The following is a 13,971-nucleotide window of genomic DNA, read 5'->3' as shown; positions in this document are numbered from 1 at the left end:
AAGCAAGTGGCGCAGCCGCTTGCTCCCCATGTTAAGTCAATGGGCGTTTTTGCAGAGACATTTTCAGACTCGGGTGACCTCGGTTCACTTTTTCGAGTTTTACATGTTTCTAGGCTAGTTTTTGGAGCTGAATTCGAATTTAGCAACCATTTGAACATTTATGAAGTAGTTTGGTGCCTTCGTAACATGTTACGAAGCTGTCAGAGGCGGTTGACACGTATTACGAATACCCGTCACAATCCCTACCGGTTGACCTGACCTGACCTGACCCGACCTGGTCTAAATGCTTAAAGACATCATCTCTGATCAAAACTAACACGATATTCGTGATCAGCACCCCGGAAAACCACATAGCAGCCACATTTTACGACTTTCTAACAGGTCCCGATTTTCCCGGTTTTCGGGTCATTGACCTGGTCACCCGATGACCTAGGACCTTAAAATTGGGTATCATCGGCTTCCTCTCGTGACGGGCAACACGCTCGTTTTTTCCGCGAAGCTCTAGCTCGATCAGGGGCCAAACGCGAAGGGGGGGTCGTACCAACCCCCCCCCCCCTTGTGCCGTCGAAGGACGCAAATTGGCCTGTGCCGGCGAGGGTTAATATACCAACAAAAGTGGATGTTTCCGAAATGGAAGTAATGTGACACGGTCTAAGTGACCTTAATCGGCGACAAACACTCACAGGTTGGGCCGGTTCGCGGGTCCCGCACACTTCTGAGGCTCCTGAATGCTATCCGTGAGAGGTGATATCATTCACACTGAGGAAGAATCGAACACACCACTCCGCCGTGCTCTCGCCGTCTGCTTCGCTCGCTCACTGAGTGATCATCTGATCACTGATCACAGATTATACTCTGCGCACTCGGCACCATCCACGGACCATTCGCCACCGCCCCGACTCGACCCACACACACTACACACGCCTCACTTTCATGTGACGAGACTCTCCGCCCGGGGCGCCGTCACACGTGCTACCGACCCGCCTCCTGCCGCAGGCGCCGCCTCCTGCCGCGAGTTCCGTGGGAGCCACTGGCGCCCCGCCCCCAGCACCATCCAATTATAGTGCCGCTCAGGGGTGACGTCATACCGCATGGCACTGTGCCAGACCCTTCCAGACCCGGCGGCGGCTGATGGCGTGGACTTTGATCGATTCGAGCCGGGACAACGCGTGCCTGCAACGGCGGAACATCGCCCCCCCCCCCCTCCTCGCCCGCCCGCCCGCCCACCGCGCGCCGCCGTCGCTGCTGTCGCCGTTCCGTCCGGTCGTTCGCAGCAGAATCGAGACACGTGACGTCACGGAGACGTACAACTCTGCCGCCCACCGCCCGCGGCGGATGTCGGCCGTGAGACAACGTATACGACAGACCCACAGAGGCGGAGGCAGGCCCGGCCGACGGGGCAGGCTCCAAACGACCGGGGAATCTGGCCGGTCGGAAGTCGGGAGCTTCTGAGAAGTCAGCCATCTGACCGCCTCCCAAATTCGGTGCGGCTGCATGCAGAAACTGTGGTTGAATGACCCATGCGATCGTTCAAATGATCCGAGACGCTTTGCCTTTGTAGCGACTTCCTCTTGAACAAGGTTCAACGAAATTCTAAGATCTGAGCTACGACACAGCAGGAGCTGAATGTGGCTGGTTAACTTCCCAGAGAGTCTCTGACAGAAACTCAGCAACCAATTGACCCCCATGGATGTTATGGTTGCTATAGTGCTGGTCTAATGTCAGGTCACGTCACTCATGACCCAAGAGATCGAAACTATGATCGAAACGGCATCCTTCCCCGGTTCGAAGCGCTCAGCGACGTTATTATAAATTATAAATCATCTCGGCTGAATGCCATGTGGACTGGATGCCTTATGATATCCCGACTCCATTAAGTAGGGACGTTGGGTTCAAAGTCGGGTAAATGTTGATACCTGTATCAATAATCATTGTGACTGTCCCGTGCTGTCAGGCCAGCGTCGGAAAAGATGTCCGCTCATACACCTAAGGTCTTACTGAAAAATTACCGCTGCCAGCGTCGTTAAAATTATTCCTCAATAAGTGCAGTTGGTCTTCATGTAGGTAAAGAAGGTAAAACTGATTACATTTTTCGCTTAAGTTCTTATCAGGGAGGAATGCAAGGTACATACAAAATACGAGATGAAACACAGGGAGTTTCGTTAAATCAATATAATGAGTCAACGACAACGTAATGAACTGAAAATGTTGATTTTGACATTTCAAAATACTTTACACATATCTTTGCTCATTACTTGCTCTAAAGCAATAAGCCAGTTCCAAGGCTTAATATGAATGGAGGATATATGATGCAAATATTTCGAGAAAGGTTTTGCAACATGAATTAATCTTGGTTGGGTATTCATACATGCGCATTGCACATCTAGTGGATCATTTACTATACCGTCCTTTCACATGAAGACACTTCGTTCTTACTATAAACAAATCATATGTTAGGAATGCCTTCGTTGCTTAACCCCCAGCATTACGTCGTGCAGGACGCAGGTGCATACTGCAAGCAGCACAGTAAAACAAACATGTTACTGACAATGCCCTTCACCATACCCACTAGTATGTCGGTCTCATATAAGTAAAGGCGGTCGAGGACTGCCTGAAGGGAGGGTTAATTTCTTCATAATCCACGAACTCCTTCCCAATTGAGATGGCATCGATGAATGAACTTATGGAGACCATCGGCAACAAAATTTAGTTTTTTATCTCTTACCTATATATAACAATGGACATGCCTTTGGGACATGATATGTAGAGGATATATATGAAACAAGATCCGACACGGGTCTGCATCCGCAGACTTTAACCGTGATTAATTGCCTGTTGTTAACAGCAAGCATGCTGGAACCGATTCTGATTAGACGACTTCGTTAACATTTTGCCAGAATAGAAATCTAAATAAAACAAACATGCTCAAATGCCAAAAACTTTTTCGACATGAAAAGATAGTCTGTCATTCAATACGAAACGTCACCCGTGCACCGTGGAGCAATTGCATATTTCGTTAGGTGTCGTCAATCCGGTTGCAGCGCACTTTGTTGACATATAATGCATGCCGTCTCACTTTGTCAGGGCTACTGGACTCTGGAGCTTATTTCGCAACGGGCGCTGCCACGAGCGCTCGGAGTGTCGCATAAGAAATAATGTTAAATAAACTGGCCTGGGTTGCATCATTGGCCGACGGCCCAGCCCTGGTCTGAGACCATGGACGCCAACCGACTCGGAAGGATCGCTCCATATCCTGAGTTGCGAAACAGGATGGGTGTCAGGACAACAGTCCTGCTGCACCTCAATGTAAATTATGATACGCACCCACTGCATGTTTGTGTGTTGCATGTTTCCAAGTGAACACGGTCGCTCCTTCTGCGTCATTGGGTGAGTTGGGTAAGTTGGGCATATTTCCGTCGTATTCTGGGGTCCACTGGGGGTATGCTACCAACGCAACGCGTGCGTCTCACCAATAACGTAACATGTTACACATGGTGTCGTACTTTTCTGGGACGTTGTTCCAATGCCTTGGGGGTCTATGTTAGCAGCGAAAGCTCAACATGAAGCCCACTTGTGAACGGATTGACGATCCAATAACAACCCAAGACACTTTCGACGCCGTCTGACGGTCACCTCTGCTCTCTACCTCCCCTGGGAGACCCCTCGACCTCGACCGTGGCCGGTGGACCGGTCCGTTCGATCACCAGCACCACACTACCATCTGGTGTCGTCAGCGACCCGGCGGCGGCCGACGCGTGCCAGAAGGTCACGTGGCCAGCTCCAGACGAGCTCCGCCGCGCCGCCCAGGGCGGGGGCGGGGGCAGGGGCGGGGCGGCGGCGCGCAGTAGCGGCGGAAGGAGCGCCGACGCGCCCGCCGCCCTCGCCGGCTCATGACCTGGCTGTCTGCCACAGTCAGCGGCCAAGGCGCCAGGTGACTTCAGAACGTCACATGCCGCGAGTCTGACATCACATGACGCCAAACACGCGTGTGATGTCACGGGACGAGTTGGAGGGGTTTGGCTACCGTGTCGGCCCTCGGAGGGGGAGGGGGGGGGGCGAAGTTCCGAGCCGTCAGAGCTGATTGATGAACGGGGTCTGGGGACAGAGGGAGCAGGCTCAGACAGCCCATGGGATGAAACATTCAGAGCGGCTACTTATGTAACCAGAGTGCAGTGGAACACTTGTCATGCAGCAACACTCACAGAGAGGAATGCATTTGCAGCAGTGAGTCAATATTTTCGGGCCGTTACGTAACCGAGATAATTTAAGTCACAAAGAGAACAGTGACATTTGGACAGCAGCCTTATTTCGTTTGCTATTCAATTCGAGAATCAAATGCCCCCTGTCCAGCATCTTTGGCATGCTCAAAATCCCAACACGCTCGAATAGGGGAGTGACGTTCAAATAACGAAATATTCTTAACAAACTCAGATGTGTCCGTCTCACCCATTTGCGGATGGCACTCAATTCCATCTCTGTCAATCATCATATAAAACCATGCCATTTCCTGGAAGTCGGAGCACACGTTTCAGCGTTTTTATTGACTGGTAATCGAAGCGGTTCTGTGAATTACAGGGTGGGGCAGAAAGATTTACCTCTTGATTTTCTTAAATATTTTTGCCCCGAACAAAGATATCCAATTGATTTCTCGCACATATATGCAGTAGCATGTACACATCTCAGCGACGGCATAATGACTCAATATGGTCACCTTTGTCCTTCACCACTGCTTCGAAACGTCCCTCTGCGGAGGGACACGAGCGCCGCACTGTGTCCCCGCCAAGATTCGACGGTGCCGTCTCGAGGGCCAGCTTCAGGGCGGCGATTCTGCTGTGTGGCGCTGCACACACCCTCCTCTCTAAGATGGTCCAGATTGCGAAGTCCATCGAGTTCAGGTTTGGACTTGATGATGGCCGAATGTCTTTGTCCCAGAACCCAGGCATGTGGGTCATGCACCACGGTTGAGCGATGTTGGCCATTTGCGGCGAAGACGTCCTGGACGAAGACGTATCCGTCTCAGAACGACTGAGTGACCCAAGGCAAAGCAGGTTCCTCCAGCAGATGGTCTTGAACTTGTGAATTCACTTTCACAGCCTCCTTGATGAAGACCAAGGTCCCTTTTGAGCCGTCGGATGCGACGGCAGCCCAAACCATGCCACCAGCAGGCTCCAAGCAACAAAAAATGGTGCGAATAGCAGGATCAATGCTGGATGGACCATCTGTCAAACTTTTGACGCTTTGGGAGTGTCTCTGGGGCTCAGGCATGAACATGTTGTCATTGGACCAGCAGATTGCCTTGTTACCGGCGCTCCTGATCTCCTCCAATGTCTTTTGGATCCTGTGTAGCCGCTTTTCCCTGGATGCCGCCGAAATTAGGTGTCGACGTTGCATCCTGTATGACATGAAGCCTAAGCCGTCGTTTATGATTCTCTTGGCGGTTCTGGGCTAAACAACGAGTTCCCTTGACAGTTTGCGCATGCTTCGCCTAGGAATTGAAACACCTTCTTGTGCACAATATTAACTAGCTTTTTGAAGCGGAAATCCCTTGTTCTGCCTGGCATGTACTTCGACGACACTAACACTGTCTTTTTAAGTCATTTAATTACACTGCAAACAGCTTTTACGGCAACACCGAGCTGTTTGGCAACGCTTCGGGAGCTGTGGCCAGCCTACATCAGCGCCGCAATTTGGGCTCACTTAGTCATCTTCGCCATAGCTCACCAACAACTATTACAAAATGTAAAAACGATCTTAAAGGGACAGTATCACCATTTTGATGAAATTTGACATTGCATAGGCCCCACCTTTCTGGTCCGGGAACTGAAGACCGATCCTCGAAGCTCCACACCGTTATCCCGCTATCGCCGCTCAAAGTACGAAAGGTGTACTACACTTTGAATCGTGCTTCACTATCTTCACTGTTTAAATGTTTGCGCCGTTTTGAATTGACCGCCAGTAATAAAACTTTTACCCTGGTCATTTCATCAAATTTGATAAAGCCAAAACCTTTTTTGCACTTATTCATCACCGTTAAATTCATTAAATAGTCGTAGGCAATTTCCGCTGTTTCCTTCGGATTCTAGCGGCTCAACAAAGGAATTCCTCCACCTTGAATCACAATCTCCCTCCAATGTATGACGTAAATGTATGACGTCATCTGATCAGTCTCGATCTCAACGACAACTCAATCAGAAGAGCGGCCGCGTAAGCGTAGCGTCAATAATGTATTATCTGCGCCAGTTCTGTAGTAATTTCGCAGGCTTCCAAAGTGGCGGCCATGCTTGTAGTGGTGGTTCGCTCATGAAAATGACTTGCTCATGAAAAAATATTTTTCACCGAGTTCGGTCCTCAAACTATGTTTTTCTGATTCAGAAAAATAAGAAATGCTAGTAAAAAAAAAAATCAGCTCCATACATTGATTTTTTTTTTCGATGATACTGTCCCTTTAATGTTGATACATGAGTCAGTTGGGAAGCTGCATGCAAAATTTTATCAAAATCCGTTCATAACTTTTTAAGTTATGGACTGAAAACAAACAGGTAAATCTTTCTGCCCCACCCTGTAGATCCCCTGGTTTGTCTCCGGCATCTGTGGTCGTCTAAAAACCTCAGATACCTTTCCAATCGTTTAGTAGGGGAGAGTGGGGTAAGATGCCCAGGGTGGGAAAGACGCCCCACCCCCTCTAGCGGGGAAACAAAGAATCGAACCTGGAAATTAATGTTTTTAGCGTAAAGCGGAAGCCTGCCTTGTTAACTGCACAAAAATTTGTGAAGCTCAGTTGGGCAACGGCTGGTTGGTGATTGCATGTTTTTTATTTGCTGCTTTCAAAAAATATTTTGGTGTCAAAACATTGTAAATATCAAAGAAGGTAGATAATTTTTGCGTCCCTTGCTATAGTCGTGATACATTAACATGCGTGTAATGTGTCCCAAACAGTTTGTTTCAGGGTGTAGTTTTATGGCTAACAAATTGTGCTGATTTAATGTTACTTCGGTACCTTGGGGTAAGATGCCCCCTGTCCTGATGGGGAAAGACGCCCCCCTAAATCCGTAGGCTGTCCTTCAAGCAGCCCGTCAAATCATTTATTACATACTTGTGATGAGAGACAAAAGCCGATCTGGGACTATTGAGAGTCCGGTACGGTCGGGTGCTCCCCATGCCGGTCTCTCGGCCCACACAGCGACTTTTTGGGCGGCATCTGACTCTGAGAGCCCTCACGACGGCCTCTGTGGGCCCCATTATTGCCTCCAGGGCCCCTCACGACATCCTTTGAGGGCTTCCACGTTGCCTCCACGGGCCGCACTGGCATCTGAGGTCCCCACGATGGGCTCGAGGGCCCTCAAGCATCATGAAGACCTATAAGGGCCCCACAGTGGTCTTCGAACGCCACCACGGAGGCTTGTTTGGCCACGCTGGACTATGATGGCCCTAACGATGACCTCTGAAGCCCCTTACGACTACTTTTGAGGGCCCTTACGATGACGTTTGGTGTCTACTGCAGGCTCGAAGGAACTACTGATTCGTTCTGGCGATTCACGTGCCTATTTATGTCACTTATAGTGCAGGGGGCATCTTCCCCAACGCCAGGGGGCGTCTTTTCCACCCTGTGGGGTAAGATGCCCTCTTTCACTTCTTCAGGAAAATGGTTAATAGCAAAAAAAGTTATCATATTTCAGGCAAGTGTGATATTTTTGGAGAAAAATGATGTCGGCTTCCGTTGAAACTCCAAGTTTTGGCTTTCCGATCGTCATTTTCGAATAATATATGACATAGTAAAACCCTGGGCATCTTTCCCCACTTTCCCCTATTCTCTCTAATCAATTTAGTTATTCACAGATCCCAGCGGTGGCACAGAGGTATATACGGTGCATCCAGTCTCTAGCGAGTTGTTACGGCATGAACTGAACCGATGCGGACAGTGATCTATGTAAGGCCAGTGAAAAGGTGGGTTTTCGTCATTAGCCTCGGTATAAGAAGTTCAAATTCGAAATTAACTGTCAGGAGCACTATACGGCATTCGGTTCGTTATGCCACAAAAGCCCAAAGGCACCTAATTGTCTGGGCAGAAAATCTGAATGAATTTATTGCTCCCAGACTGTATCTTGGATTTATAAGGACCCGCCTTTTACTGGCTTCAGGCCACGATCTGCATCATCTCAGGCTTTGGGGGCAGTGTAGGTACTGCTCTACAAACTCTGAAAACCGGAACGTTATGCGTCACAAAATATGGCAGGGCGAGATGAAAACCATGACCCTTCTGAATTAACAAAACAAAATGCTTTTTCAAGCACCTACGAGCTCCTATTTGAGAACAAAACTGAGAGGGAATCAGGACTAGCACGAGTGATTCACATGCAAACATTCACAACAACCTACTTGTTGCTTTCTCGGCTATATCAGAGGAAATCTGAGGCTTCAGTGGGCGAGCTTGTAGCCAGTCCGGGCATTGATCTTCATGATTCGAAAACAAACACAATGAGGGCTGCTGACACAGCCAAGCTATCCGGCTATACCGGAGCGTCCGGCGGCACCTGCAGCCGGCCGCCGCGCGGACGGCCGTGTCGATTCCGACGGCCGACCTGACCTGGCGACGGAGCCGGCGGCCGGTCGGTCGGGCCGACACGCGGCTGAGCAGGCCAAACACGTGCCGTTCACGTGCAGACGGCGTCTGCCAGAGGCGGCCGAGCGTGCCCGCGAGCTGGCAGACTGTGAGCCGAGCCGGGCCGAGCGGCCGGGCCGCCGCCGCACCCGCATTCACCGGCGCCGCAGTCCAAACAACAACACAATGAGTCATCGATCGGCCTTTTTGCACGCCGCTTTTAATGATGGTTCCCTGTCGATTGGCACGTGCAGCCGAGGAATTGCAGCGCAAGGCAAGGAACTTCTAAGATGTCTGACCCAAATGACTGCCGATTGGACGCTGAAAGAACTTTAAGCTATACGACTTGTCTCGGCATTGGTATTCGCTCAAAGATAACCTTTACTGCAGCGACTTTGTATCAGATCGATAACAGCGACCGAAACGAGACGTCCGCAGAACGAGGAACTACGTTTGTTTATGCAGGCCATCACAAGTTCGGTTCTCGAACGACGGGGAACTGGGGCTCGGACAACATGATCCGTCCAAAAGTGATCTCATCACATCAAAATAAGCAATACAGCGCGGGATAAAACAGGGAATAAGGGGTCATTCTCTATCGGTGACCTTCAAGAAGCTACTTAGTTCTTCACGAAGTTCACTGACACCAACCTTTGAACATCAACATAACACGGTGCGTCTGCCAGTGCGCGATCCGTATTTATGACACCAGCGATAGCTAGTGGCATGGTCATTGGTCAAGGTTATATCAGCACTGACACAGTATATGCTGTACGATACCGTCTATGCTATGCTATAAGGACAATGTAAAATCGCGCAGAAACCGTCTCCGCCGTCCCGCGGGCGCGAGTGGATCGAATGCTACTGATTTCGGGACGCCATATGCTGACGAAATTAGCCTGTCCAAGTCACAGGGGCCAGGGGGAGGACCTCCGGGTGCCTGTGATAACCGGAACTGCGTCTTTGACCGGCCACGATCGTCGAGGTCAACATCTTTTGCAATAGTTGGTCACCAAAGCTCACGCCCGGGGGGCGCGTTTAGGGTCAACGGTGTCAACATCCACCGAAAAGTGTGATGAAATTGTCGGTGAGAAGTGTGGCGTAGTGTAGGCAATTAGGCAAAGCTGGTATGTCAATGCTATGCTACCACACGTCGCGTCTTTCTAGAGAAATCGCTATTCTCAAAGTGGGAAATACGCAAGTACAGCTCTTTGTATTAAACTTTTAACTAAGTGAAGAATAGCCGTGCGAGATGCGTCATCGAGTTACGCGGGAATCAGTCACTCCTCATGGCGAGGGCTTAATCATGAGAGAGTAACAGGCCAGCTGCCAAGGCGGATGCATCCATTGTATCTATTAGTCTGCTGACAACAACTCAATCCGTGATCACTGAACTGGAAGCGACATCGAGCTGGGCCGACCAATCACAGCCACTCCCTGGATGCCGCCCAATGAAATAATCGATGGACCGAGCTGGGCAGAGATGCAGGCTAGGTCCCTCGGAAACGGATACGGCATTGCTTTCAGCCAAGTATCTCACTTTGTCCGCTGAAGTCTTTCTGTCATGATAATACTATCGACGCTGCATTTAGACCATCGCTACGTCGTTCATACGTTGCTAAATAATGCAGCGAACATCATCCGTTTGCAGAACTCTTAGTGCGCCGTTTAACTTTACGGCCAAACCTACCCCGTGATTCTTCAAAACTGCTCTCCCATACACACTGAGGTCGATCTCGTCATGAGATTATTAACCTCTGTTATCGATCTCATATAGTCACCTTCGCAAAGGACGTGTAATGAGCTCCAGTTCAGGTCCGGGCCCCAGGGCTGGCTGGAATGGGCTGGTACATACGTGCCTGAAGCCGAAGGACACATGACTGGGTGCGGGTATGGTATAGGATTAATTTGCACTAGCCATTTTCGCTCGAATGTATCTCAACCACGGGTTTAGGGTCAAAAGTAACTTTGTTTACGTGGACAAGTGTATACGTACTGTAGGCATGCTGTGTGGTTACTGGTTAATTGCAGAGCTCGCGAGAGAAACTAATGACTTCCACTTTTGAACTGTCCACTTTTTGACATCGAAAATAAAAGGAAACTAAGTCAACGGTTATCATTTACAACTCGGTTTTAGTCCTATCAGTTCATAAAAAGACGTTTCGAATTACTCTATTTTTATTTCTTGAAATGCGAAGGCATAAAATGTGAAAATACCGCTCATGCATGATTGGTAATAAGTAAAATGGTCAAACAAAGCTGCAGACAGTCACGCTTACTTAATGCCACTGGAAATAATTTATGGATGACAACAACTAAGTGAGTCAGGCAAAGAAATCTCATTAAGCTGGAAGATATAAACAGCGGGCACTGAGGCAGGACGTCGAACCCGGGCCCCATGGCAGGCGCATGGAGATAGGCCTCTACGAGATAACCTTGGACCGCCTTTGTTGAACAGATCCGCCATGGTTGAACGGTTGGGGGACTGATATCGTCTTACGAGTATGTCAACCCCACGCAGCATCTAGGTATATCCCAGGGTCTAACCTCTAATCCCAGGGTCGCATAGACCATATACCAGCATGTATCTTCTTTACGAACACAAACACTAATTAGATTCAATATCTGCCTCAGCCTGCTGTGCGTTGAGCTCAACGGTCACATAACCTGTGAACATGTGCATTGTTTGTTTGTCATGTTGCCTCGCCCGGAGAGTGAAACTTAGAAAGTGAGAAGGGTCGTGAATATTTGTTTGAAGACTGAGCGCGGGAATCTGGCCCGAAAAAGAGAGGAGAGAGAAGAGCTATCGAGATCGATCGCTAGCCCAAGCCCAGACAACTGATGTTCAACATGACCACACCAGACCAAGTGCATATTCAGAGACGTCCTCTGGAAGACGGACTGCGGACGGGAGCTCTCAGACAGATGAATCTCGCCCTCGGGAGCCATGAGTCCAGCCCGTGGCTGCTCTATCTGGCTCGGGTAGACGGCCAGTGCTCCGCCCCGTAGCGGCGCGGAGTGCTGTGAAATCCCCGGAACGAGAGCAGCAATTATAATTAAAATGCCGAAACGCCAGGCGCCAGCTACCAGACCAATCAGACACAGTTGATCTCGAGGCTTTACGGTGAATGAAATGAACCGGCAAATATGTGGAGGTTGAACTAAAGCTTCATATTTCTGTAACCTGATCACGAACATGACTCGGCCGCTGTCATGAACGCCATCGAATGACGCGCCTATTTTGACGGTCGTACTCTGACGTGCTGGTGTTTGCTGGAACGTTAGGGGCTTCCATTACAGAGGGCTTTGGCCCTGACATTGGAATCATTAGAGCGGGGCCTGCGTAGGCCGACCAGTCCCGTTAAGTGTTCATTCCAGAGGTTCCATAGCATGGCTGACGAATGACCCACAGACTGGACTAGAGACTGTTTCACCAGACCGCCGACAGACTGAACTAGTGGCGGCCCATACAGGTTCACACACCGATCCACCGATTGGTTCACCGGCCAATCCACCTACCAGTCAGATGACTGCCTCCGACTGGCCCACTAATTGTCCCATCATACGGCCCACCGGCTGGCTCGCCAATTTCACAGCCCCGCCGACGGCCGAGTTTGGCCTGGGCTGCATCGTCCACCATGTTTACTGACGGCCTCAAAGACTGACACCGTTTACACATGTCCGGTATACACAGTTGAGCTCTCGCGAGGTTTTGTGCCCGATGTCCCCACATCCCGCAAGCCAAGTGGCACGCAGTAGGCGGCTGAAGTGCGACAAACAACCCATAGTCGGCTCGCAAATGCTCAACTAACGCTCCGCTAATAGTTTGCTCGTCACTCTAGCCGTTTCAAGTCAAATAATTCCACACGTTCACCGAAGGATAGACTGCGGATGACGACTCCCCCGCCACTGCCGCATCGCAGCCGAATACCAAAATAAACCACCCGTGCGAGGCGTATTTACATTCCTGGCGCCGCTGTGGAAACAGCACCCGGCGAGACGTAGTTAGCTCGGCGGCCAGTGACCACGCCGCTCGCCGCTGGCGCTGCTAACTCGTATAACTAGGCGTTATACGAGGGCCGTGCACGGCTTGTATCGAGCACGGCCAACTGGTCCTGTTGAAGTATCGATCGGTGCACCGTACGACGTAGGACGGCTCGTCCGGCGGATGGAGCAGCTGTCGGCGGCCTCACAGACCAGTGACGTCAGAAAAACTCGGCTCCACTCGCAGTGTGTGCCCCAGACAGCGAGCACCGACCCCGATACTACGAGCGGGGTTTGACCTGGATGGCAGGCGAACGCTGCAGCGCGAGCGGGGCGCGGATGGAGTGATCTAGATTGGACGGAGGATGATCGGATCGGATGGTAATCCACACAGAGCCAGTGAGATAGGGCGAGAGAATCATTAGATAAACGGGGGTTGATGCCGATTGAGAGACGCGTCCCATGGCAGGCGCGGATAGCTTGCTCGATGCTCTATCACCTGTCGCCAGCAGGGATGTCTGCATTTACCACATGTGCCTGCATTCATCACTTGTTCTCGGGGACATGGGTAGACCAGACGGTGCGGCGATTCAGCCTCTGCAGCCCGCCGGTCTGGTCAGTCTGTCCGCCTGTCTGTGTGTCTGGGGAGGTGAGTGACCGTGTCTGTCCGACCTCGCTCGGTACGACGGAGAAGAAAGGGAGGACGTAACGTCTGGCACCGTGCCGGCGGACCACCAGCCGCAGAGTCCTGCGGCCGGCGGCGGGTGCGGACCGGGACGACGCAGCTCAGCCGCTCAGTGATACCGGCCTGGAGTGGGCCTCTCGACCGCCCCCGGAGGGGAGGGTATGACGCCGCAGCGGCTCCTTCCGTGCAGGCTCGGCGACCGACCGCGCAGGGGCGCCGAGCTGCAACACAAGGTCAGCACCGATCGATGCCGTCGACACGTGGTGAAAACAACACCGCCGGCCGGCCGGCGAGGGCACTGGAGGGTCCAGAGTCCAAGGCAGACTTGAGTGGAGGGAGAGAGGCGGAGAAACCACCCAGCTCGCCTAACATGGCTTCCACGGGGACGGCCAGATCGATCCCCAGAGATTGTCCCGAGGTGAGGACAGAGGATCGCCCGCGCCGCCCCGCCCCCTCCGCCGGACTTCGGTGTGATGCCCACCGAGTCTGCGCAGAGGCTGCTCTCGCAGCGGCAAGGTCACACAAGGTCACCGCTCCGGGAGGCCGCCGGTGACCGGTCACGGCGAGGGGTGCAGAGTCACGTGACTCACCTGCAGTCTGTCGGGGCGACATGTCGCTGGCAGCGCGGTCGTCAGCAGCGTGACGCGGCAGCACCTCCGCGGCAGCCGCACGGCGCGCAACTGTGACCCGCCGACCTTGGCCA

At 51.5% G+C, this 13,971-nt stretch overlaps 1 protein-coding gene across 1 annotated transcript in view; it reads right to left on the bottom strand.

Annotated features, from left to right (window-relative positions):
* The window catches only part of LOC122378455, a 29,774-nt gene extending 15,803 nt beyond the window's left edge, over positions 1 to 13,971 (bottom strand). Inside the window, exon 1 of the mRNA XM_043359542.1 lies at positions 13,859 to 13,971. The gene's annotated coding sequence lies outside the window, so the exon portion shown is untranslated. The remainder of the gene's footprint in view (positions 1 to 13,858) is intronic.

The sequence above is a fragment of the Amphibalanus amphitrite genome, unplaced genomic scaffold, assembly GCF_019059575.1.
Source record: "Amphibalanus amphitrite isolate SeventyFive unplaced genomic scaffold, NRLGWU_Aamphi_draft 000059F_arrow, whole genome shotgun sequence".
In the NCBI taxonomy this organism is placed as follows: Eukaryota; Metazoa; Arthropoda; class Thecostraca; order Balanomorpha; family Balanidae; genus Amphibalanus; species Amphibalanus amphitrite.
This window is presented reverse-complemented; position numbering and strand designations above follow the sequence as displayed.